Source organism: Phalacrocorax aristotelis, unplaced genomic scaffold, assembly GCF_949628215.1.
Source record: "Phalacrocorax aristotelis unplaced genomic scaffold, bGulAri2.1 scaffold_217, whole genome shotgun sequence".
In the NCBI taxonomy this organism is placed as follows: Eukaryota; Metazoa; Chordata; class Aves; order Suliformes; family Phalacrocoracidae; genus Phalacrocorax; species Phalacrocorax aristotelis.
The window spans coordinates 31,457-44,810 of record NW_027441249.1 but is presented as its reverse complement, the minus strand read 5'-3'; the positions used below and the strand labels follow the sequence as shown (position 1 = coordinate 44,810).

Here is a 13,354-nt window from a genome sequence, read left to right as displayed (position 1 = left end):
GGTATGTGTCACGAGCGGCAGCCCCGTTCAGCCGCTCTCGGAGGGCGCGCGGCTCTGCCCGGCCGTGACCGGGGCCCGCAGGGGTTTCCCGCTCGCTCGCTCGCCCCGAAAGGAGCTGGCCCCGAGCCGGCGCGTCCCCCCCGCCCGGCCCACGGCGCCCTCGCGAGCTGAGCGCGGCCCGGCCAGCAGGGGGCGCTGGCGCTCAACGGCTGGGCGCGGGGGCGGTCCGGCGCGGGGGAGGGGCCGGTGGGGGCCGGTCCTTCCGGCCGCCCTCTAAGGGCCGCCCCGCGGGGCTCCGGCTTCCGGTGGCGCAGCGCGGCGGAGCGGAGGTGGGAGCGGTGCGTGGGGCGGCTGCGCCGCGAGGTGTCTCTTTGCGGTGCCGGGGCCCCTCTGCGGCCCGGCGTGGGAAGCCCGTGGCCGGCGGAGACTGCTCGGAGCTGGGCGGGGAGCGCCGCGGCAGTCCGACCGCAGGCAGCCATCCCCTGCGATGGCCGCCAGCTCCTCAGGACTCCTGGAGGCCTGGCAGCGCCCGACCCTCGCCTGCGGCAGCCGCCTGGGAGAGCAGCGCGGCCGTGGCCAGAGGCCGGAGAGCGCTGGTGAGTGAGTTCGGGCAGCGGTGGAGGCTCCGTGCGGGCCGGGCCGGGGGTGGGGGGGGGTGGCGGCTCCGTGCCGGGCCCGACCCCGGGCCGGGGTGGGGGGGTGGCGGCTCCGTGCCGGGCCCGACCCCGGGCCGGGGTGGGGGGGTGGCGGCTCCGTGCCGGGCCCGACCCCGGGCCGGGGTGGGGGGGGGTGGCGGCTCCGTGCCGGGCCCGACCCCGGGCCGGGGTGGGGGGGGGTGGCGGCTCCGTGCCGGGCCCGACCCCGGGCCGGGGTGGGGGGGTGGCGGCTCCGTGCCGGGCCCGACCCCGGGCCGGGGTGGGGGGGGTGGCGGCTCCGTGCCGGGCCCGACCCCGGGCCGGGGTGGGGGGGTGGCGGCTCCGTGCCGGGCCCGACCCCGGGCCGGGGTGGGGGGGTGGCGGCTCCGTGCCGGGCCCGACCCCGGGCCGGGGTGGGGGGGGTGGCGGCTCCGTGCCGGGCCCGACCCCGGGCCGGGGTGGGGGGGTGGCGGCTCCGTGCCGGGCCCGACCCCGGGCCGGGGTGGGGGGGTGGCGGCTCCGTGCCGGGCCCGACCCCGGGCCGGGGTGGGGGGGTGGCGGCTCCGTGCCGGGCCCGACCCCGGGCCGGGGTGGGGGGGGTGGCGGCTCCGTGCCGGGCCCGACCCCGGGCCGGGGTGGGGGGGGTGGCGGCTCCGTGCCGGGCCCGACCCCGGGCCGGGGTGGGGGGGGTGGCGGCTCCGTGCCGGGCCCGACCCCGGGCCGGGGTGGGGGGGTGGCGGCTCCGTGCCGGGCCCGGGCCCGGGCCGGGGTGGGGGGGTGGCGGCTCCGTGCCGGGCCCGGGCCCGGGCCGGGGTGGGGGGGTGGCGGCTCCGTGCCGGGCCCGGGCCCGGGCCGGGGTGGGGGGGGTGGCGGCTCCGTGCCGGGCCCGGGCCCGGGCCGGGGTGGGGGGGTGGCGGCTCCGTGCCGGGCCCGGGCCCGGGCCGGGGTGGGGGGGGTGGCGGCTCCGTGCCGGGCCCGGGCCCGGGCCGGGGTGGGGGGGTGGCGGCTCCGTGCCGGGCCCGGGCCCGGGCCGGGGTGGGGGGGTGGCGGCTCCGTGCCGGGCCCGGGCCCGGGCCGGGGTGGGGGGGGTGGCGGCTCCGTGCCGGGCCCGGGCCCGGGCCGGGGTGGGGGGGTGGCGGCTCCGTGCCGGGCCCGGGCCCGGGCCGGGGTGGGGGGGGTGGCGGCTCCGTGCCGGGCCCGGGCCCGGGCCGGGGTGGGGGGGTGGCGGCTCCGTGCCGGGCCCGGGCCCGGGCCGGGGTGGGGGGGTGGCGGCTCCGTGCCGGGCCCGGGCCCGGGCCGGGGTGGGGGGGTGGCGGCTCCGTGCCGGGCCCGGGCCCGGGCCGGGGTGGGGGGGTGGCGGCTCCGTGCCGGGCCCGGGCCCGGGCCGGGGTGGGGGGGTGGCGGCTCCGTGCCGGGCCCGGGCCCGGGCCGGGGTGGGGGGGTGGCGGCTCCGTGCCGGGCCCGGGCCCGGGCCGGGGTGGGGGGGGTGGCGGCTCCGTGCCGGGCCCGGGCCCGGGCCGGGGTGGGGGGGTGGCGGCTCCGTGCCGGGCCCGGGCCCGGGCCGGGGTGGGGGGGGGGCGGCTCCGTGCCGGGCCCGGGCCCGGGCCGGGGTGGGGGGGGGGGCGGCTCCGTGCCGGGCCCGGGCCGGGGTGGGGGGGGGGGCGGCTCCGTGCCGGGCCCGGGCCGGGGTGGGGGGGGGGGCGGCTCCGTGCCGGGTCCGGGCCGGGGTGGGGGGGGGGCGGCTCCGTGCCGGGCCCGGGCCGGGGTGGGGGGGGGGGCGGCTCCGTGCCGGGCCCGGGCCGGGGTGGGGGGGGGGCGGCTCCGTGCCGGGCCCGGGCCCGGGCCGGGGTGGGGGGGGGGGCGGCTCCGTGCCGGGCCCGGGCCCGGGCCGGGGTGGGGGGGGGGGCGGCTCCGTGCCGGGCCCGGGCCCGGGCCGGGGTGGGGGGGGGGCGGCTCCGTGCCGGGCCCGGGCCCGGGTCGGGGGGTGGGGGGGCTCCGTGCGGGCCCGGGCCGGGGTGGGGGGGGGGGCGGCTCCGTGCCGGGCCCGGGCCCGGGCCCGGGCCGGGGTGGGGGGGGGGCGGCTCCGTGCCGGGCCCGGGCCCGGGCCGGGGTGGGGGGGGTGGCGGCTCCGTGCCGGGCCCGGGCCCGGGTCGGGGGGTGGGGGGGCTCCGTGCGGGCCCGGGCCGGGGTGGGGGGGGGGCGGCTCCGTGCCGGGCCCGGGCCCGGGCCCGGGCCGGGGTGGGGGGGGGGCGGCTCCGTGCCGGGCCCGGGCCCGGGCCCGGGCCGGGGTGGGGGGGGGGCGGCTCCGTGCCGGGCCCGGGCCCGGGCCCGGGCCGGGGTGGGGGGGGGGGCGGCTCCGTGCCGGGCCCGGGCCCGGGCCCGGGCCGGGGTGGGGGGGGGGCGGCTCCGTGCCGGGCCCGGGCCCGGGCCCGGGCCGGGGTGGGGGGGGGGCGGCTCCGGGCCGGGCCCGGGCCCGGGCCGGGGTGGGGGGGGTGGCGGCTCCGGGCCGGGCCCGACCCCGGGCCGGGGGTGGGGGGGTGGCGGCTCCGGGCCGGGCCCGGGCCCGGGCCGGGGTGGGGGGGTGGCGGCTCCGGGCCGGGCCCGGGCCCGGGCCGGGGTGGGGGGGGTGGCGGCTCCGGGCCGGGCCCGGGCCCGGGCCGGGGTGGGCCCGGGCCCGGGCCGGGGTGGGGGGTGGCGGCTCCGGGCCGGGCCCGGGCCCGGGCCGGGGTGGGGGGGGTGGCGGCTCCGTGCCGGGCCCGGGCCCGGGCCGGGTGGGGGGGTGGGGGGGCTCCGTGCGGGCCCGGGCCGGGGTGGGGGGGGGGCGGCTCCGTGCCGGGCCCGGGCCCGGGCCCGGGCCGGGGTGGGGGGGGGGGCGGCTCCGTGCCGGGCCCGGGCCCGGGCCCGGGCCGGGGTGGGGGGGGTGGCGGCTCCGTGCCGGGCCCGGGCCGGGGTGGGGGGGGCGGCTCCGTGCCGGGCCCGGGCCCCGCAGAGAAGCCCTGGTCGGGCATCGTTCGCTTTTGCACAATGTAGGGCTTTCCCCGTCTATTTTCTGTGTACTGTGTTTTGGGCCACCTGAAACCCTTTGGCCGGGTAGTTTTGGTGCGGGGAGATGGCAGGTCTGGAGCCTGAAAGATCTCGGGTGGGGGGCGGGGGAGGTATTTCTGCCTTAAAACTCTGAGCCCACCTCGTGTGTCATGTCGTGTTATCATGTCGTGAGTCTGGTGACTGTGGCAAATGGCTCAGTCGGGCGTTTTCTGATAAATAACTTCTGAGCGTGTGCGTGTGTAGGCACGGGGAGATTTGTGCAGGGTGACAGAGCCCCTTGTGCTTCTGTGCTAATGTCTACCTGTTCTAGACCTCCAGTGTTGGAAAGCCTTTGTTTAGTGCCTAGTTGTGCCTGCGTAACAAATGTTTTAGCTGCTGATGTGTTATACCTCTGCTGTGAACTTTTTCCTGGGTGGCTTGATTGTTTCTGGTTGTCCGTGTAAATCTAGGCAGATATTTTCTGCCCGGTGGTGAAGCCTATCGCTTTGGATAACAAAGGGCAGGAGAGCAATAAAAAAAAAAGGTGATTCGTCTGCTGCAGCTCCTTGGAAACGATTCGTTCCTTATTTTCTGCCGTTGGGTAGGTGTTGTGCTTTCCAGATAATGCAGCCTCTCCTGTGCCTGTCCACGCCGTGCATTTTTGTCCTGCCCTTGCTTGAAAAGGCTCTCCTTGCCTTCTTCCTCTCTGCTGCAGTTGGCTTAATCTCTCGCTGCTGCTGCTGCTGGAAGAGAGACAAAGGGAGTGTTGCCGATCGGGTTGTTAAAAGCTTTTTCGCGGGCTGTAACGCGCGGGAAAGGGTGGGCGGGGGGGGCAACTCAGTACGGGGTGCGGGGGAGGATCAGTCTGCGGGGAAAATGGGAAACCAACATCACCTTCCCCTCCTACGGCGCAGCCCGGCTGCACGGCTCCCCGGGGATGCCCCTGCCCGCGGGTGTACCGTGTGTGCGCCCCCCGTGTGGGGCGGGGGACGACGACACCCCCCCACACACCGTCGGCGGCACTGGGGGCAACCCCTGCCTCAGGGCTCCGCGCTCGTACCCGGCTCTCCCCGCTCCGGCACGGCACGCGGCTGGACGCACCGAGGAGACCCCGGGGCGGCTTCTCGCGTCCGGGCGAGAACAAGGCCTGGCCCCGAGCAGCAGAGCGGGCACCGCCGGTAGCTCGGAGGAGCGGGGCCGGCTCGGCTTGAGGCGTCAGAGCGAAAAGGGACGGGAACAGTCCCGGAGCGTCCGGGGGGGGGTGGGGGGTGGGGGGGCGGCGGATGGTCCGGTGGCCGGGTTCGGCTCCGTGCCGGGCCGTGGGGCAGCCGGAGCCGCGCCGGGGGGCAGGTGAGGAGCCGCGTGGCCGGGCGCGCTGTGGGTCGGCGGGTTTCGGCTGTGGGGTCTCCCGGTCCGCGGAGCCCCCGGGGGGGCACGGGGTGCGGGCAGCAGCGGCCCCGTGCCGAGCGCTGTCCTGGGTCGGTGGTTGGGTTTTGGGGCCGAGCCCGTGCCCGGCCGTGGGGAAGTAGGGGCAGCCCCACCCGGCTCTTGGCTGCTCCTCGTTGGGGTCGGGCGGCGGCGGCGACCCCGGCGGGGGCTCCTGTGGTGCCGGGCGGGTCCCCCTTGCCCGCGAGGCAGGCAAGGACCCTGGCTGCTGCCGCCGCGGTTTGCTGGAGGCGGGCTGGGCCCGGCCCCCTGTGGGGTTGGGGTGCGGGCCCGGCGCTGCCGGGGAAACGCGGCCTGCGAGAGCAGGAAGAAAGCGCTGCCGGGCCGGCGCTGGGCTGCCCCGCCGGGGTGCGGGGCCGGGCCCGCGCAGTTCAGTTCCCAAGGCCTCCCCGACAGTGCCCGCGTGGGCCGTGGGGGTGCAGGGCTGTGGGGTGGCTGCGCTCTCCGCGCCCCTGAGCGTTGCCCGTGGGGACTGCGGAGGGGGCCGGGACGCAGCCAGGCTCAGCTGGTTTGGTCCCTGAACGGGGAGAGCACAGCTCTTCTGTTCCTGGGCCTTGAGAGCAGGCTCCTGTGGCTGACGCCGGGGCCCTGAAACAGATCGAGTCGTGCGTTTTGAGGGCCTGACCGAGGGGACTAAGTGGTGTGGTTTTGGGCTGAGGAGCAGAGGTCAAGTGCTGCATTTTTGGGACTTGAGAACAGGCTCAGCAGCTGGGCTTTTTGGCTCAGAACCGGTCCCAAAGTGAGCTGGTTTGGGGGCCAAAGGCAGAAGCCGGTTTGGCTGCTTGTGCAGGCTGGGGGGTGGGGGTGGTGTGGGGGCATTGGGGGCTGCAGGGGAAAGCAGGGGTTGGGTAGGGTACGAGGACCCTCCCCGGAGGTGGGGGTCCGGTCACATCGGACCCCGAAGTTCGGGAGGCCGGCATGCACCAGAGCGAACTCGCCACCTGAGGCGGGTCTCTGGAGGAAGGGTGCTTTTTGGATCCAGCGCAGCGCACCCTCTTTGGGTCCAGCTCGTCTTTCTGCGCTGCTTAGAATAGTTATTAACCAATTAATTAATCATACAGACTAAGTCACAACAGCTCTATCGGCTCCATCGTGGTTCGGAGGAGCTCTGAATCGGTTTCACTTGGTGTCTAACATGTTTTTTCCCCGAGGAGAGGCTAAGTTTCAAAGTTAATTAGTTTTCTCACAAGTGTGTCAGTCGATAAAATTGAGTTAGGATTATTAAAACCACAAAGGTGACAGGAGTCTCACGGATCGGGTCTATTTCTGAAAATGTATTCATCCCATGCAAATGTCATCGGGATACAGATCATCTGCACTTCATGCTCTGACAAGACAAGATGCTGAGACAGGGATGAGCTCCAAAAGGACTACTGAAAAGAAAAAAAAGGCATTCCACAGTCATGGGGTTTTTTTGTTTGCGTTTGGGGGGGGCGGGGTGGCTTTAACAAAAGAGTGCAGTGTTGGCCGGCAGCAGCCTGCAGAGCATTTTTGCTGCCTGATCTCTCCTTTTCTTCTCTTCCACTCCTCTTTCAGGGCTGTAATTGTCATTTGGATAGTTTTAGAAGAGCAGTTAAGTTGCTCGCCTGTGTCAATGTGCTGGTAATACCAGGAAGGTGAATGCTTGAACCGGTCGGGTGGGTGGGAATAACTTGGCTGCAGGTAGAACTTCTGAGGGAAGACCAGCAAAACCAGGAAGCAAATAGCAAGTTCCCAGAAAATGTGCGGGTGTCAAACACATAAAAGTTTTATTGCCGAACGTTTTTGGGAATATGTTCCCAATGGCTATTTTTAGTAAACATAAATTTTCAGAAGATTCAGGGTTGTGCGTGGCAAAACATGTCCCTCTGTTTTTGTGTCCTGCCGCACAAACGGCCGGCGGCAGGGCTCTTGTTCCCTGCTCTCGCTATTGCCACAGCAGGGCTGCGATATTTAGACCTAAGAGATGGGTTTAGGAATGGAAGGAGAGAGAACGCCTGTGTTCTGTAAGGGCTATGAATGCTGACCCTTTGTCTCCGTCTGCTGCTTTTCCTGTGCGGGTGATGAAGCTGTTTTACTTTTCTCTGTTGTTCCAGGTCTAAATAGCTGCGAAGCTGTCGCCGCTGTGGGTGCGCAATTTGTGTTGCTGTGTTTCTGTGGAGTTCTAGCTACGGCTCGCTTCTAGTGTGGCCAAGCGTCAAGGTATGGCTTTCAGTTTAAAGCTTCAGAAGCGCTGCGCGCCGAGATGGGTGTAGGTGAAACTGCTGTTGCACCTGCAGCTGTGCTCGCAGGGATGCTGGGTGGCTCCGCATCAAACCGGCGAGGTGCGCGTGGACCTCCGTCGGGCTGCGCCCTGGGTGCGCGAGCGTGCCGTGTTTTTGCTGTTCCGGCTTGTATGTGCGAGGGCTTAACGTTTGATTTAATGCATTTCCTTTAACGGCAGGCTGTAGTTGGGCTCTAGATGGTATTCCTACGTGGGCACAAGAGCTGTGGAATGGTTAAGCTGTTGCTGTGCCTCCAGGTGACTTGTTCAGTAACGCTGTTTTTCCAGGTGCAGATGGATGAGTCGTGCAGGGCAACGGAGGAGAGCCCAGGGGAGCGCTGTAAGAAGGTGAGTCTGTGTGTAGTACTGGAGGGAAGATGTGACTGATGGCTATCGGGCTCCATTATGGGTTTTACTCTTTTTCTTTTTTTTTGTGATCCGAGGGTGCTAAGCGATGAGCCGAGCGTGATCTGGGCCCTGGAGGTGAGTCAGGCAAGGTGACCCGTGCTTGGTGGGCTGGAGTAGGTGTTCTTTTTCAGGTTATTCAGGGTTTTTTCTCTTTCTCTTCACTTTCCCATCCCAATTTGGGGCCGATTCCCTCAAACGGGGACTTCCCCCTGTGGGGCTGCTTATGCAGCCTGGGAGCTGCTGCCTGGGCACAAAAATACCTCAAACCCCCGACTCTGGGTCTGCAGTGGGGGGTGAAAAAACAAAGAATTCTGGTGGAAAGAAAACAACTTGGGGCTTCTGGGAAAGCCAACTCCAGCTGGATTTGTGCAGCTGGAAAGGAAAAAAAGGGTGGTGGTGGGGAAGGAACAACCACCTAAAAGCACCCACCAACCATTCTCATGCACAAAACCGAAAGTGAAAATGACCATTTTTTGTAGGGTAAAAGCACAAAAAGTCCCCACAGAACTCAGTAGTTTGGAAAAGCAACCCCAATTATTACATTATGTAAAGAAGGCGGGGGAAAACAAGAAAACCAAAACAAAACCCTATCACAACCCTGATGCCACATGCCTACCAGCAGTTCCTGGGGCTTATTCTGCGGGGGTGGGGAACCCAACCTTGTTCCCCAGGTTTGCTGTGCTGCTTCTCCTCCCTCGGGCATGGGGGGGGCAGTGGCATGGACAGTAGCAAGCACCAGATGTTTTTAAGCGGTCGAGAGGAAAGGACAAATGCTCGAGACGCTTTGCTGTTTGGTGCAGAGGCAATGAACGGTGCTGCTGGGGCTGCGAGGGGGAAAGGTGCAGAGGAATAGAAGCTCTGTGGATGCAGCCAAGTTACGGTTTCTGGATGGTATTAATCGAGAAGAGTAATTCAGATAATGCTGCTGCCCAGCGACCAGAATTGGGTACTGAGCCCGGGAGCCGCGCACGCGCGGTGGCGTCCCTGTGATCCCCATTGCTCTCTCCGCAGGTAACAGCCCTGTGATGCTGCGGTGCCTGCGAGGTGATGCCGCCGTGCTCGTTGCTGCTTCCTGGTAAGGAAAGGCCTCCTCCGCTCCTGCTGCAGCATGGTGGTGTGTCGGACACGATTCCCTGTGTCGGGTGAGGCCTAGGGCTGCCGGCGAGGTGAGCGAGCGCCTTTGGTGGGTGCAGGGGTGTCTCCTTGTGTGCCTGCACTACTGGGGCTGGTGGGATGGGAAGCTTCAAACGACCCGCCGAGGCAGGCTTCTGGTATGCTAAAGGTGAGTGGGTGAGGGCAGCCCTAGGAGTTACCCGGGAGCTGATAGAAGGGAAGAGGGGGAGGAGGATGATGACCCCTTCCCCCTGCCCAGGGTGCAGAAGATGGCCGACTCTCCAGCTCACCAGAGCTCCCCCTCAGCCTCCCCTGGCCCCCCTTGCCCAGTGCGCCTGCTCCCAGCTCCAGCACGAGTGAGCTAGGCTACGTGCCTAGGAAGCCTCAATCTCGTAAGAGCTGTAAGACACCCATGTGTTCTCTTCAGGTGGAGGACGGCCTAGAGTCTGGAGCTGCAGAAGAGGCAGGGAGGAAAGAAGCATCTGAACGGCTAAATTGTGTCAGCAGCGCTGAGAGCGAGAGTCGCGGTGAGTCCTGGGCCACTGGGGCCCCATTGCCTCTCTTGTGCGTCCTGGGCCCTCCCTGTCTCTCCCCCGGCCCCCTCTCTTTCCTTACCTGCTGCAAAATTTTATTTTTTTTTTGGGCCCCCCCCGCACCTTCTTTCTCCATCTCGCTCTGAGTGGCTCCCTGCCTCCCCGTCTTTTTCAGTCCTCCCTCCCTCTGTCCTGTAGCCTGTGGCTACTTGTTCTATCTCCGCCTCTCTCTGCCTGGCTCTGGCTCCGTTTTTATTTTTTTATTCCTCCTGCTCTGTCCTGTAGCCTGTCGGTATTTTGTCTTTCTCTGGCCCTCTTGGTCTGACTCCCTGTGTTACCGAAAAACGCGGTAAAATCGGAAACGACTCCTCAACGCCAATTTAGTATTAAAGAGCAGGCGTTGTTTATTCACGGCGCCAGACGCACGGGGGATCGCTCCTCCTGGCGTGCGTACCTCACACACCTTTCCCGTACAATTTGTAGATCAAAATTTTACGTATTCATACATATTCATTATTGTCCTGTCTACTGATCGGTACAAACTTGCTCGTTCCGTATGTAAATCGCTGCGCAGGCTCGGTTGTCCTCTTCCGTTGTTCTCTTCTGAGTAGGTGGTATTACTTGGGTCGGTGGTGGTCTGTGAGTCGGTGGTCGCGATCTCCCCCTGCCGGAATTACCTTTTACCTTCTTGGCTAGTTTTCTCAGTCCGCTCCACGAAACCGTGTTTTGTCATCCTTTTCTGACAGAAGCACATTGTCTGTTCTGTTCGCATTAACGATCGCCTAGGGACTAAAATGCAGATCAACGGATGCGCTGATTCGTACGCTCCATGTTCCCGTAATGGAACACTGTCTCTGGTTGGTTGATTTCATCGCTTTGGTTACATTTCCCCCGTATGGAAGTTCTGAAATAATAATTTTCTCAATACTTCCATCCTAGATCAATAATATTCCACTATGTCAGTTCGGTGTTTGGTTCATCTTCTCAAAGTTTTCACTTGATTGTGGTCTCCAGGGTGTATGCAGGTCCCATTTTCTACCCAAAATTTTATTAATTTGTTGTACTACCTCTGCAAAAAAATGTGGTGCTCTATCAGAGGACATTCCCGTTGGCACTCTAAATCTTGGTATTATTTCTTTCAGCAACGTTTTAACTACTACTCTAGCTTTGTTGGTGCAGCGCGAGAAAGCTTCTGGCCATCTAGAAAATTTGTCAATCAGCACTAACAAATACTGCTATATCTATTTTGTCTGGGTAACTCAGAGAACTTAATTTGCTAATAATTTCCGGGAGAATTTTTTGTTTTGTTACTCCTAAAGGTGGTTTCCTTTGGTTCAGGGGATTATTTCTAGGACAGATTGGACACTTAGCTACTATGGGTTTAACTATTCTTGTCATGCCTACACACGCTACAGATGGTTTTTAAACTCAAAACCGTAGCGTCTACACCCCAATGTGTTTGCTCATGCTTTTCTTTTCAAGTTCTGTCATAACTTGTGGGGTTGTTATTATTATTACTTGTTTTTCTGGTGTTATCTACCACCTCTCTGTGTTTTGTGATGTTTCCAATTGTTCTGCTAATTGCTCATCCAATTTATTATATCTCGGTTTCAACTTTGAATTCTGATCTGTTTTACTGGTACTAGTGCAAGGATACCTTGCTCTGCAGTCCTCTTTGCAGCTTTATCTGTCAATCGTTTGCTTATGTTTACAGCCGTCTGGCCGAATTGATGAGCTTTGCAACGCTTTACCGCCACTTCTTTTGGTTTCTGCACATCTTCTGGAAGTTGGAGAATGTCTTCTTTATGCTGTATCGATGATTTTTGGGTGATGGCAGTCCTTTCTCCTTCCCAATAGCTCCGTGATCGTGGATCACACCAAATGCATGTTTGGAATCAGTCTAGATATTTATCCTTTGTCCTTCTGCCATTCGCAGAGCTCGCTTCAATGCTACCAATACTGCTTTCTGTGCTGAGGTGTTTGCAGGCAGCACCCCTGACTCCGTTCCCTCGGCGGTGATAACGACAGCATATCCGGCCATTCGCTTCTCTTCTCGCCCAGAGCTTCTTCCATCTGTAAACAACTCCAGATCAGGATTTTCCCAGAGGTTTGTCTCTCAGGTCTGGTCTGCTGGAATAGACTTGTTCAATAGTTAGCAAGCGATCGTGTTCGAAATTGTCCGTAAGGTTTTCTGTTGTTAAAAACGTAGCAGGATTCAGTATAGCAGTAGTCTTTGATTCCACATCGTCTTGTTCTAACAGAACAACTTGATATTTCAACATTCTGCTAAGGGATAGCCAACGACCCCCCTTTTGTTCTAAAACAGTCACCGCTATGTGCGGGACACATACTGTCATCTTCTGTCCCATTGTTAACTTTGGGGCTTCCTGGATCGGCAGCGCTGTTGTTGCTACTGCCCGTAAACACCTAGGCCATCTTTTACTCACGTGGTCGAGTTGTTTGGAGAAGTAGCCCACAGGTCTCTTCCAGGTTCCCAGTCGCTGTGTCAGCACTCCAAGGGCTAAATGTTGTCTTTCGTGGACAAACAACTCAAAAGGTTTAGCGAAATCAGGTAGGCCTAATGCAGGGGCCATCATCGAGGCTCTTTTCAGTTCTTTGAATGCCGTTTGGCATTCGGGCGTCCGGGTTAAATATTTATCCTTTGATTCTTTCAATGCCTCATATAATGGTTTTACATACAGTCTGTAGTTCAGAATCCAGAGCTGACGCCATTTCACTGTTTTCAGAAAAGCTCTCAATTCCTTCGGGCCGCTAGGTTCGGGAATTTGACAAATAGTTTCTTTCTTTTCACTTTCTAATTGTCTTTGTCTTTGAGATATTTCAAATCCTAAATAAATGGCTGCTGCTTCTCCTATTTGGGTTTTGTTTCTGGAAACTCTGCATCTTCCTTGGCCCAGAAAATTTAAAAATTTCAAAACATTATTCTTTACTTTCTGCCACTATCAGAATGTCACCTGCATTCTGTAACAATATGCCTCTCCCTGGGTTCTGGTTTTTTCTATACATTTCTATATTTCTAATTTTTTTCTTGCCAGCTGAGTCCCAAATATCGTAGGACTAATTTTAAATCCTTGTGTAAGTACGGTCCATGTTAGCTGTGTCTTTCATTCTGTGGTGGGGCTTTCCCATTCCAAAGCAAATAGGCTTTGACTTTTTATGCCTGGAGGTATGCAAAAGAAGGCGTCCTTCAAATCTAGTACAGTAAACCATTTATGCTCCTCCTTTAAAAGAGGTCAGTAAAGTGTATGGATTAGCTACTACCGGATGTATATCTTGGGCCACCTGATATATAGCCCTTAAATGGTGAACTAGCTAATACTCTTTGCCTCTAGATTTCTTTACTGGCGACACAGGAGTACTATATTCTGATTCACATTCCACTAAAAGCTCATATTCTGAAAAATTTTATAATTAACTTCTCTAATCCTTCTTGAGCCTCTCGCTTAATAGGGTATTGTTTTTGTCTTACCGGCTTGGCTCCAGGCTTTAAGGTTACTTTTACCGGCTCTGCCCACTTAGGTCGCTCCGGAGCTCCGCTCGCTCAAACCAAAGGAATTACTACGTTTTCCACTTCTTCGGGAACCTGTTCCTCCCTGGAGGAATCCTGTAACATAAACGCTCTCGCCTCTGTGGCTTTTGATTCTGGTATTAGTAATTTAATCTCTCCATCTTTAAAAGTTACTCGAGCATCTAATTTACTTAATAGATCTCATCATAACAGAGGCAGTGGACATTCAGGCATATACAGAAATTGGTGAGTTGCCCATTGCTTCTCCAATTTAAACTTTAATGGCTCTGAGAGGGGCTAATTTTTCTTTGCCCTGTCGCACTAACAACACCTACGGATTTATGATTAAATTTCTCTTTACGTGTATTCAATACCAAAGAAGTGGCTCCCGTATCTACCAAAAATCCTATTTCTTCATTCCCTA

At 62.0% G+C, this 13,354-nt stretch overlaps 1 long non-coding RNA gene across 2 annotated transcripts; it reads left to right on the top strand.

Moving 5' to 3' along the window:
- Nucleotides 1-534: 534 nt before the first annotated feature.
- Nucleotides 535-8,759, top strand: LOC142051177 (uncharacterized). 2 transcript variants are annotated; one of them, XR_012658340.1, is made up of 4 exons: nucleotides 535-596; nucleotides 7,636-7,695; nucleotides 7,791-7,830; nucleotides 8,556-8,759. It is a non-coding gene; the product is annotated as an uncharacterized LOC142051177 (long non-coding RNA). The 2 variants fall into 2 exon arrangements; XR_012658339.1 differs by having other exon boundaries at nucleotides 535-600.
- Nucleotides 8,760-13,354: the final 4,595 nt, after the last annotated feature.